This window comes from Bacillus rossius (assembly GCF_032445375.1).
Source record: "Bacillus rossius redtenbacheri isolate Brsri chromosome 9 unlocalized genomic scaffold, Brsri_v3 Brsri_v3_scf9_1, whole genome shotgun sequence".
Lineage (NCBI taxonomy): Eukaryota > Metazoa > Arthropoda > Insecta > Phasmatodea > Bacillidae > Bacillus > Bacillus rossius.
In genome coordinates, this window is record NW_026962012.1 from 2,054,868 (window position 1) to 2,066,880 (window position 12,013).

Sequence of the window (12,013 nt, forward strand, 5' to 3'; positions counted from 1 at the left end):
CAAAAACACGAAATATTAAAAGAAAAATAATTTGGGATACTTATAGTAAGTAACCTCTCATTCCCATGCCTTGAGGGCAGTGCACCGGCGCAGTGGAAGCTTTTTAAATGCTTCCCAGAAGTCGCGGAGCAATTTGGCTTCGGTGCACTGAACTTGACTCTGTATGCGCGGCGGAGGGGTTTTGGAGGTCAAGACCACGTTACACACGCTTCGACGACGAGGCACGGGAAGCAAAAGACCTCCCCCCCCCCCCCCCCTTCTCAACCGAAAATACTCATGACGGAGGGGAAATGGCCTGAAGGGAGGGGGGGACACAGCATGATTGCCGTATTGCGTGACAATGTTTTCGTCCAGGCTGACGAGCGAGAGAGTGGGGTCCCGATTGCATGCTTGCGACGTTGCCCAACGTCTACACCGTCGAAGAATATCCGTAAAAATTCACAAGGAATTTCTTGGGGGAAAAAAAACCTATTTGTATAAATATTTTACTTTAGTGTTGCTACAAGCGAAATATTTCTCTTTTTTTCTAACAGATTTCTGTAAAAACTTACGAGACTCATGATGTAGCGTAGGTATGTTTATTATGTTTTGGGTAGACTGAAATTCTTACATTATTTACGTACGTACACCAATTGTTCTATAGAGTCCACTAAAAATAATGTGTCGTATAGTTTGGATTGTCATAAGTATAGATTTACTGCGAATTATTTTGATAAATCGTTTAAAAATACATGTCTTTGTAAAATTACTAAACGATTTTCCTGTGCGGCAACAGATATACAATAATTAATCTGTTGTGTTCATTTGATCCTTGTAATTACACTTTAAGGTTATTTGCATTTGTGGATGTTGAATTTTTATTACAGAGAATTGTGCAAATAGAAGGATTTTCGTAGTTTTATTTTCAAATGTAATTTTTTTTTACGAAGTAGTAAGACATTTGGAAGTGAACATGTCCTTTGTCGAGATCTCTAGTCGCACACGCCACATATATGACAGGACACAATTTGCGTATCAGCGCCTGAGATCACGTCATATGGACTGCAGTGCCTGGCGTTTTGAAGAAAATCTCCCTTCCCTTTACACACACACACACGCACGCACGCACGAGCGTGTGCGAATTTCCTTCCTTGACAGCAAGGTCATCAGTGTAAGATACCATTAAGTGGGTGTCTTATCATTCACTGGCTGCTGCCACATTTTACCTTACGGTCAGATTGCGTGTGATTGGATCGTTTGGTTTGTTTAATGTTGCTGTTGGTATCTTGTCATTCGGGTACGTGTTGAAAATAACTACGGTCCATTGAGAACGAAGTTGCTTGCAGGCCAGCATATACCTTAAATAATAGCGCGGATACCTCGTGACTGCAGACATACTAGAGCCGGATTGGCACAAGTAACACAGTGCAAGGAAATCGTGTAAGAAATCTTCTACAAACCAACGCTGTCTTAGGCCGGTTTATAAACCACGCAAAAAAAAAAAAAATTCAAGAACGGATGATACGTAAGACGCAGAAAGTAAAATAGCGACGTTTCCAAATACCGGTTTTATAAATTACGCATGACGCAAAAAAAACCAAACGCAAGCATCGACCAAATTAACTTCTTGCTGTTCCGCTTGCGTTTTCGCCTTCGAAATAAGAAATTAAAGTGTTCCGAATGTTTTTAAATACGCACTACGTGTATAGAAAGCTGCATCCGAACTTACATTACAATTTACATGCATAACGTTTTCACTTACTAAACTGTCGCACAGTGAAATCAAATGACATTTTAAATAAAATTGTTGACAGTTTTATACGTTTTCGTGATTAACATGAACTGTAAAAAGAAGTCCCGTGAATAATTGTTTGATTGTTTCAATTTGTAGGAATGGTGAAGTTTTGCGACTTTCGTACTTTATGAACGACTGTGATTTTCCTTGCGTTGATTGAGTGTGGTGTCCTTGCGTTCTCGCGCTGCTGCCGTGGTTTGTGGACCCGGGCATAGCCGCAGCGGGAAACCAGGGCGGTTGGGCCCGGGATTCAGGCCCTTCGGGGCCCGGGATTCAGGCCCTTCGACACCCGAGCCGCCGCGCCGCCTCTCTCGGGCGCTTCTTCGGCGTCTTCTCTGCGCTTCTTCGCTGTCTTCTCTGCGCTTCTTTGGTGTCTTCTCTGCGCTTCTGCGCCCTTGTCGTCCTGCGCGGGGAGGTACCTCACTTTTCGTGCGCGCGACCTTGGACGGGCGACAGTGCCGAGTGGCGAAACTTCTTTATTTTTTACGAGCTTTTAACATTTACGACTCTAATTTTACGGCCGAAACCCCGGACAACTTTTTTTTTTTTTTCGTGGCTCGAAACGAAGGTAGGATATCTTTAGTGATCAAACGAGTTGCGTTAGTACACTATTTATTTTGCAAGACGCATTTTAGAGGTCGCAGAATTTAAATATTTTTTTTTTTACCTCAAGGTTATTTCGAAGTAATCTATTTTGCCGGGACTTTTAGAAGAGAGTAGCTTACCCATGGTCCAGCGAAAACGCAGTTAAAATGTATGATGTCATGCATTCCAGCCTCTCTTCAAATAATAACGCAAAATGTACAGGTCTACAGCATTAAGACGTTACGTTGGAATACACATGGTTAAGGGGCCGACCTATTCAGGGATGTATTTTTGCGTTAGTGAATTGGGACGATAAGTGCGACGGTCACTGGTGCTTCTAGCATTCGTGTCGCCTCTAAGCGCAAGGCTCTGAACTTGTGCGGAGACTTGTCTTGCATAGGGCAACTATGAAATCTGAGCGGCAACCAATAAATTATGTGGCGGAGAAATGAATTTAAAGTTGTAATTCAGGAACCTTTGACTGATTTCAAGAATTCATACTGGATGTTTCATGCCTAAAAATTGTCCAGAAAACACGCGTTTTAGCTATTTTCACTCTTCTAAACAAAAGTGTTTAAAAACTAAATACGGAAACAGAACTACGCATCTAACCTTATCGTATTATTAAATGCTTTTTCGTGAACAGACAACTTCAGGATATTTTTAGCAGTTTTTAAATCGCGTGGTTTCTTGAGGAGCTCTGCACACCTTTATTTGTGCCAGCAGCTAGGTGTGTTCTTAAGGACAGTGACTTTTTTTCAGACGTTGGTTTAAAAATAAATAAAAAAACAACAGAATGTTTGGATAAGTCCTGAATGGGACTGTGACAAGCACGGGCCTTCGCGTGCCAAACTTTATTTCGAACTGACACGAATCAACTCCCACCCTCCCTCGACCTTGACATTCACGTCGCGTCGGCGGGCTTCGCTTTCCTCCCGACCGACGCGCCACGCGCGGTGGTTCCCCGAAGCTGGTGTGCTGACCGCTCAGGGCCTGAATGTCCGGATGTGTCGCGCTCTGTCCGTCGGATCCTCTTGGGGTCAGCTCAGCTCGGACAGAGGTTCGCCGGGACCGTGCGAGTGTTAGCAGCCTGTGCATTGTTTTTGAAAATGAAACTTACAGATATTTCTACATTTGTACATTAACATTAAAACAACTGCAACACTACAAAACTCTGGGTTCGGATTTTTACCCGGGCATTTATTTATGTCTTGTGTTGTCCCAGTACCCCCAATTGTTAAAGTTGTTGTAAACCTTTCCCTGAATAGCTCTCCAGTATTAAGTGCGCACATTTATAAGCATAATGAAAAAAAATAAAGTCAAATGGTTGAATATACGATTATCTTCTCCATGGTTTAAAAAAAAAATCATGCTTGAATGGATCATCGATTAAAATATAAAATATTGCGTCAATTTTCGTAAGAAATACTCAGTATTGTATTGAAATAGTATTCCATATATGCAAAAATAACCATAGCCATGTGTTGTACAAATTTACAATATCGTTTTAGTAGTAGGCACATATTACGAACTTTTTTCTTGGCAACTGGTTTCCGAAGGAATCTTTTGTGAAAGTACAGTTTTTTTACTGTTAACTGGGGGGGAAACGTCAATTCACCATACACCTTAAAATATTTATTTCGTCGTGGTAACAAATTTATGAATAGAGCCACTATTATTTCGCGAATTTATTTCTCTTCAGGCTAGACTTTCTTCCATATAATCAGGCCTTTCCTGAACTCTCATTGGTAGATAATAAGGTCACATCCTTTGGCGGGATATAATTGATTTGTTAATCACTACGTCTCCTTTTTTACGTCAGGATTATGGTCGTCAAGAGCGTGTTAAATTCTCTGTAGTCCAATCACCAACGAGACACAGATTATACGCGCTTATAATCCACTTTGCTGCCCAATAAAACGGCGCAGTAGCCGTTTATCTATCTACGAATCACAATCCTGGTTGGTTCAGCTTTTGAAACGAAATTGGATTTGACTTTCCCCGCGTCGGCGTTTCAGGATGAAGTCGACTGGGCGACGCCTCGCTCGCAACGGCATACTTGCCGAGAAGTTGCCAGTCACCGATGTTCGCCGAACAGATGCGTGCGTGGGCGGGGCGGAGAAGGAAAAAAAAAAGAAAGACCGAGGAGAAGGCGAAGGGGGTGAAGAAGGGAGGAGAATGACGTAATCGCGCAAAGATAAGCACGCCTCAGTAGGCCTCGGCGTGAGATAGGTCCGTGGGAGAGGATTTTGGGTCATTGTTACGGCCGGGAGGAAAAGGAAAAGCATCCGTCTGCTGTTTTCCGGGCCGAGCTAAAAAAAAATTATCGTTTTTTTTTCTCCCACCCCAGCGCGACGGGAAAAGTGACGCTGAACGTGCGGATACTGTAAACGTTCCACGAAGACGATTGCCAACCGGAACACCTTGCATTCGACGAACCGCTCCCCTCTTCACCCGAATTCACGGGTTTTGGTACCTTACCCCCTATTCCGAAAAAGACCAGTCACTTCCTATAACGACCATACGGGGATGTAGGTTTTAATCTGCACCTCAGAACCATATACATTTAAAAAAAATCATTACTTTTATATAAAATTCCTTTGGAAACATGTTGTCAAGGTATATTTTGAAATGCTACAAGATGTAAATTTGTACAACACATTGCTATGGTTATTTTGTCACGTATGAAATACGTTTTTTTTTAGAAATAATACTGAGTAGTTATTATGAAAATAGACGCATAATTTTATAATTTAATCGATGTTTCATTCGGGCGTAATTTTTATTAAACAGCGAATAAAGATAATCAAATATTAAGTAATCGTACTTTATTTTTTTTTTAATGCTTTTTAATGTGCATAGTTAATACTAGAGAGCTATTGACACAACGGTTTGCAACTGGAGGTACTGGGACATCACAAAGCAAAAATGCCCGGGTAAGAATGTGAATCCAGTATTACTGCTACACTATTTTGTAGTGATACACTTGTCTTTATGTAAATCTACAAATTAACAAATATCTGTAACTTAAATAAAATATTTCTGTTCCATTTACAAAAAAAAATTCAGTGTACGAGCAAAAGGCAAATTTCATAATTTTTGTTTTGTTGCAGATTATGTCATAACAGTTTGTTTTATATTGAATCATAATTTCGTAACTCTCTTTAAACAATAATTCTAAATCTTTTAAGTTCAGTTAAAACCTGTGGCTGTTGGGAAGTCCGCAGTTAGGAAACACATTTATCATTACTTCCTTTTGTGCAAGCCATGCGCATATGGAGGTTGAAGTAAAACAAAGTATCATTGAAAGAGCAGTTTATTATTCTTCTGTAAACTAACTCAATTGGGATTTGGGCTCGAACGGTTGTAGGGTATGGAAATAATTAAACATGTACGCAAACGTACAACCCACGAAGTGTTTTTATGCAGATCATTTTAAAACTTGTTGTATTCTGTCTTATTGAGAATATTCAGGCACCTTACTGCGTCGTTTATTAGAAGCCTATACATAAAACTAGAATGCGTATTCGTAAATTGGTTAAAAGCAATTAGTACACACGTTTTCAATTAAAAATTGGTGCAATGTTCTCATCGAAATAAATGTGCTCAGATGTGCGACTAAAATAAGCTTAAATAACAGTAGGAAATAAAATATTGTAATCATCTTGAAGGCCCGTAAACAGGTAGTATCGATGGTAATCGTGATTGAGGCTTCCAGTTGGTAGGCGTGGAGGCTGGAGACCATGATTGATTTGTCATGCGATTCAGGCTTTATTGACCGTAAATAAGTATCTTGGCCGCTTGCCATTTGGAATGCATTTGATACGGGACACCGACAACTGACTTATTGTTTACGTTCCTCTCTCACTTCCACCATGTGAATAAACTGAAGAGTACACTCGGTTTACCCTAAAAGACTTTCGCCTGCATTTTTCCTAACGACGATACTTCAACAAGAAAACTGCACTGTGCCTTATTTCGTTTCATCTAACTTCGTTTCGTCTACTGTCGTTTTACCTAACGGCGATTTACCTAAAACACAACACATCTGTTGTCTCTACCTGCGTTTCTTCTACTTTCTCTATGTTTTACGCACATTTCTTTATTAATAATGGTGCCCAATTTTAAATATATATATATATGTGTGTGTGTATTTCTATTTTTTAAAAAACATTGTGCAGTTGAGTTGTAAATTAATTGTGATATTTATCAATTTTTACGTGTTTTCGTGCTGTATTCGTCATAATATCTTATGTTTATAATTACTTATATTTCAACTACGCCGTACAGATACATATATACATATATAAACGATAATTCGATATCGCTATCTAAAAATTGAGACAAACACGGAGTGTGTGCTCATGTTGGCGAATCAAACGGTTTGACATTGACGTTCGAGGTTGTTTTCTTTTTAGATTTTTATCAAGATAAGAGAGGATTTAAAGTGGCTTTAGCTGTAGACACAAACGACTTCCTCCCCCCCCCCCCCCTTCTCAACCCTCCCGAACCCATAACCCCATTACCCACAGGCAAAACTTTTCGCACAATCTTATCGGCCGCATAGCTCACCTGCCCTTGAAAATATGTAGGATCAGTGAACGATAACCGAGTTTACTGACCCCAATATTCTGCAATCGGCGGCACCAGTGACCGCTATCTACCACTCGCCTCGCAGATAGGCGATCCGCTTTCCGCGATAGCTGGGCGCGCACCTCGCAACCACACAGGAAAAAAAAATTCTGTACTTTTACAAAAGATTCTTTGGAATGTGGTTGCCAATAAATAGTATTCAATATTACTAGAAAGATATTTTAACTTAGTACAACACATGGTTAGGGTTATTTTCGCGTATATGTAATACGCTTTTAGAGATAATACTGATAATTTCTTACGGAAAATTGTGCATAATTTAATATTTTAATTAATATTTCATTCAAGCATATTTTTTTTTAAAACCATGATAAAGATAACATGACCTTCAACAATTTGACTTTATTTTGTTTTATTATTCTTATTAATGTGCGCAGTTATGCTGGAAAGCTATTCAATGACGATTTACAAATAACTTTGACTATTGGATCTACTGGGACAACCCAAAGCATAAATGCCCATGCCCGGGTAAGAATCTGTAACCAGTGTTACAGCGAACACTATTTTGTAGTGATACAGTTGTTTTCATGTAAGTGAACAATTTTACAAATATCTGTAATCTTACAAGAAAATTTCTGTTACATTTACAAAAAATTTGCATTCCGCGTGGTCTGATCGTTTTGAAATCGAACTTCTGACGTCCGTTACTATCAGCAACCGCGCACATTTCAACTGAAGCAATTCTTGGCTGCATGCGAATCATCTCACGCCATATTATATTTGTGCATTTTTTATAATTTTTATTAAAATTTAAATATCCTAACAATTGAAATTTTAAAAAAATATCGGACAACCGGGAGGAGTCGGCTGATTGATTATTTAAGACCTGCAACATCCGCGCTGTTATTTGGAGAGAGGTCGGAGGAATGCCGTTATACACTTGAAGCTGCATTCTCATTACACCATAGTTATTTTCGAAACAACCCTAAGGACAATAAACAAATAGGTAGCAACATTACATAATTAAAATAACCCAACCACTTAACGCCATTACTCGTGTCCATTTGACTACTAGTGTAATAGTTAAGGTTTGTTCGTTTTTTTACATAAATTTTGTATGTTTGTTGTGGTTGGAAATTATTTTTGGGCGGGCTACCGTGAATCAAAATCATAACACATAAAAATTACAGTTTTTTTAAAGAATTTATATTTTCAAAATTGAGTGAAATGATTTGATCTGAACCACGGATCAGTATAGCCACGATTATTTCGCGTATTCGTTGTGAAACAAAGTAGACTTGAAGCACATGTACATTTAATTCACGTTGATGATTGGACTACAGTGCTCTTGACGACCCTGAGTCAGTTATAAACAAGGAGAACAGGTGGTCACCCAGTCTCTACTGGGTGACACTCCAAAGAATGTGACCTTGTTCACCGGTGTGCGTTCTAAAAAGGCCCGACTGTACGAAGGTAACTTAGCCTCTCCTGGAGGCATGCATATTCCGAGACTAGCTTAAAGTTAAAACATTGAAGCATCGTCTGTGTTCCGTGATTGGGTGATTTTCTTTCAGGTTCATGTCGATTGTTGCAACATCAACCACAGTAACTCAGTGCGGAAGCAAACGCGTCCTGAGTGGCTCGGTCATACAAGGCAACGACTTCTCTCGCAGACGGCCGCCAATCACAAGGTAGAAACCGCTGGTGCAGATATACCTTGTTGCAGTCTAATAGACGTTCAGATTTTTGCGCGAAAAAAATGCTTGCCCCTACGGCTCAGTGATCTCGCACGAGGGGCGGTCGTGATATGGCACGAGGCAGTGAACACATCCCCCAGCCCGGCCAGCTAGGAGGGAGAGCTGGACTCGGCAATCAATAGTCGAGCGGCTGTGCGACCAGTCTCTCCCTCCGCCTGGTCCAGCGAGGAGAGTCACGTCCAAGCTACGACAGAGTTGTGCGTGGGAGAGAGAGAGAGAGAGAGAGAGAGAGGCTGTCTTGATGCACGTCTCGAGAGCGAGTTGGGGCACTGTGACACTCGCAATTCTCTAAGGGCCTCGCCTACCCGTGTGCAGCGCTTCAGAAAAGCATTTTAAGAACACCCTGAGGGCGGATAAGAAGTTTGCTTCCGGATTTCATTTTTTAAACTTTATTTTTGGAACAGTGAAATGGAAAAAAACACGTGTTTTCATGAAACACTCGGTAAAGCACTCAAGGGGCTTGCGTTACACCTTTATCTTAATTTCTCCGTCATACAGGGTTATGGTCACCGTGCAAATGTCGTAGTTGCCATAGACACAACGAGATGTCCGCGCGCCAGTTCAGAGCCTTTCGCTTAGAGGCGATACCGCGCTAGAAGCTCCAGTGAGCGTCGACCTTATTATATCGCCTCACTAACACACATACACACTTGGTTAGGCAAGCCCCTAAGACAGCAGGATGGGTTAGAGGTACCACGCATAGTCTGTCTGTGTTATGTAACTTCTCTCAAACTTGACATTTCTCAAAAATAGTACTAATGTTCTTCATATCCTTCTGCCACTATTATTCTGTCAAAAGAATGTATGGTAAATAATGGTGTTACCCTTATTTAACTCAATGAAATCATTTTACTACAGCGACAAGTTATGAGTTGGTTGTAGAACTTTGTTTATTTAAATATTATCGAGACTCTCTGTAATACATCTTAAATTTTTACTATATAATTGTCAATAAAAATATATCAATACCAACATATATGAGAGCGTCAGAGAAAGATAGCTCAGAAAATAAGCAAATTAGTCAATAAAATAATTGAGATACAATCCAGCACAATAATAGTTATATGTTAAAACGCACATCGTACATCAATTTTTGCCTCAAATCACATTGAATTTATAACAAATTAAATGAAAGTAAATGACATACTTAATAGCTACGTCTTAACCACGGCAATACCGTAGTTCAATATATTGCATATCCCAATTTCTACAAAAAAAAAAAATCTTTCTGAAATATTATAATTTGTTTCTGAAATATTTAATATATAATTTAGAATGGTTTTGAGAGTTTCTGTGGCTATCTTTTGTATCTTATGATTGAAACAATTCATTTTATGAAATGTTTTGAAGTTATGTAACAAAAATGAAAGGAATTGCAACCTAAAAAAATATTTAACTGTAAAAAAATACATCAATACTTTTTCATGGCAAAGTAATAGTTTCAAGGCATTTCCTCTCCTCGGGAAATTAAATAAAAACAAAAGAAACCAACTTCTTATAAAAATATTTATTTTTAAAGGAATTAAATTGTTAATGAAAAGCCTTTCAACAAACTTTTTTAATTCTCATCGACTACAATCTTTGAAGTACATTCGTACGTAACAATAAAATGAATTCAATGTATTGAAACCAATAAATATCTTATGGTGTGTAAAAGCTGTAGTTATTCGATCATTTACTACCAAGTTCAAAATTATTTGTCAAAATTAGTGGCTTTTAAATGTCTATAATGGAGTAAACCTTTTTAGGCTTCCGTAAATTGTTCACAAAATAACTTTTATTTTAACTTAGTTGTTCTTTAATCAGGACTTCAGATGAGTTATACTTTCATTTTATTTTTACCTATTGTGGTAACATTGAACTCCAGTATAGTCTGAACTAGGACATGTATAAAAGAGCCTTTTTATTAACAAGGTCCCATCCTTTGGCGGGTTATACTGTACGTGATTAGGTAAAAAACAAAAAACTTCCCCTCCGTGTTAATGAACGGCTCAGGGTCGTCCAATCATCAACGTGAAGCAAATTTATATGTGAATAAAGTCTATTTTGTTACATAATGAATTAGCGGAAGAATCGTGGTTTTATTTGCAATGCACAGTATTTTTTTTTTTTAATGGAACACAAATATCTATGTAAACTTACAGATGTTAGTACTGTTACGTGAAAACAACTGCACCACTACCAAATAGCATTGGCAGTAATTCTGGGTTCAGATTCTTACCCGGGGCGTTTTATTGTCCCAGTACCTCCAATAGTTAAAGTTATTTGTAAACCTATCCCCGAATAACTGCGTAGGTACATAATAAGCATGATACAAAAAAATAAAGTTAAATATTTGATTATTTTAAACATGGTTTGAAAACTACATATACATGCTTAAATGAAACATCAGTTAAAATATTTAATTATGCGCCAATTTTCGCAATAAATACTCAGTATTGTCTCGAGAAAAAAAAAGTTTTTTTTTTCATGTTTGCAGAAATAACCATAGCCATGTGTTGTACTTAGATAACAATATCTGTCCTGCAGTATTACGAACTATTTCTTGTCAAAGGGAAATGTTTAAAATAGTACAGGCTTTTTTGTTTTTCTGTGCGCTTGACGCACGGACCGGGGCCGGGGGGTGGGGAAGGGGAGCTAGTGACCTCGCGGGCCTCAGGGGTTGCTGAAAGCGAGCGCACAGTTCATTAATGCGCGTGCACCGACCCCGGGCCGGAGTATTGACCGGCTCGGGGAGGCTCCAGCGGTCAAGCACCCCTGGCTGCCAACACCCCTCTGCCTCCCCTCCCGCACAGCATCTCCTCGTCAAACACTCCGCGGCGCTGCGACCGGCCGGCAGACGGCACAAGCGGGCGCCTCGCAGAAAAACACATGCGCGCGTGTCCATTCGGGATTCGCCCGACAAAACTACGTCTGCATCAGGTTCGTCACGACCAGATAAATCGAAAAGATCTATACGTCTTATGGACTAAAGTTTTTTTTTTTTTTCAAATCTTTTGAAGAAAGATCTGAACAGCATTTTTTTACTGTAAATAACAGAAGACGTATTTAAGAACTACTGAGCGTCATTATTATTATTATTATTATTATTAATTGGACGAAGTTTCTACAACTACCAATTTTATTTCCCACCTACTTTAGGGACTGCCCTCAATTATTTCAACGAAATAATTTTTGCGACAAAATTTGCGGTGGTTGTAGAACATCAATCAAGTAAACATAATCCAGACGCTCAGTGTTCTATCTCAAATACTCTCTGTATTGTTTATAAAAAAAATAAGTTCTGCTCCAATTTCAAAGACGT

At 39.2% G+C, this 12,013-nt stretch overlaps 1 protein-coding gene across 4 annotated transcripts in view; it reads left to right on the top strand.

The window, feature by feature from the left end:
* The window catches only part of LOC134542563 (uncharacterized), a 516,727-nt gene that overhangs the window by 297,471 nt on the left and 207,243 nt on the right, over positions 1 to 12,013 (top strand). The window contains exon 1 of one of the 4 annotated variants that reach the window (XM_063386931.1): positions 8,626 to 8,643. The exons of the other annotated variants lie outside the window; for them this stretch is intronic. The gene's annotated coding sequence lies outside the window, so the exon portion shown is untranslated. Of the gene's footprint in view, positions 1 to 8,625; positions 8,644 to 12,013 lie in introns of those variants that run through there. 4 annotated transcript variants of the gene reach the window in all.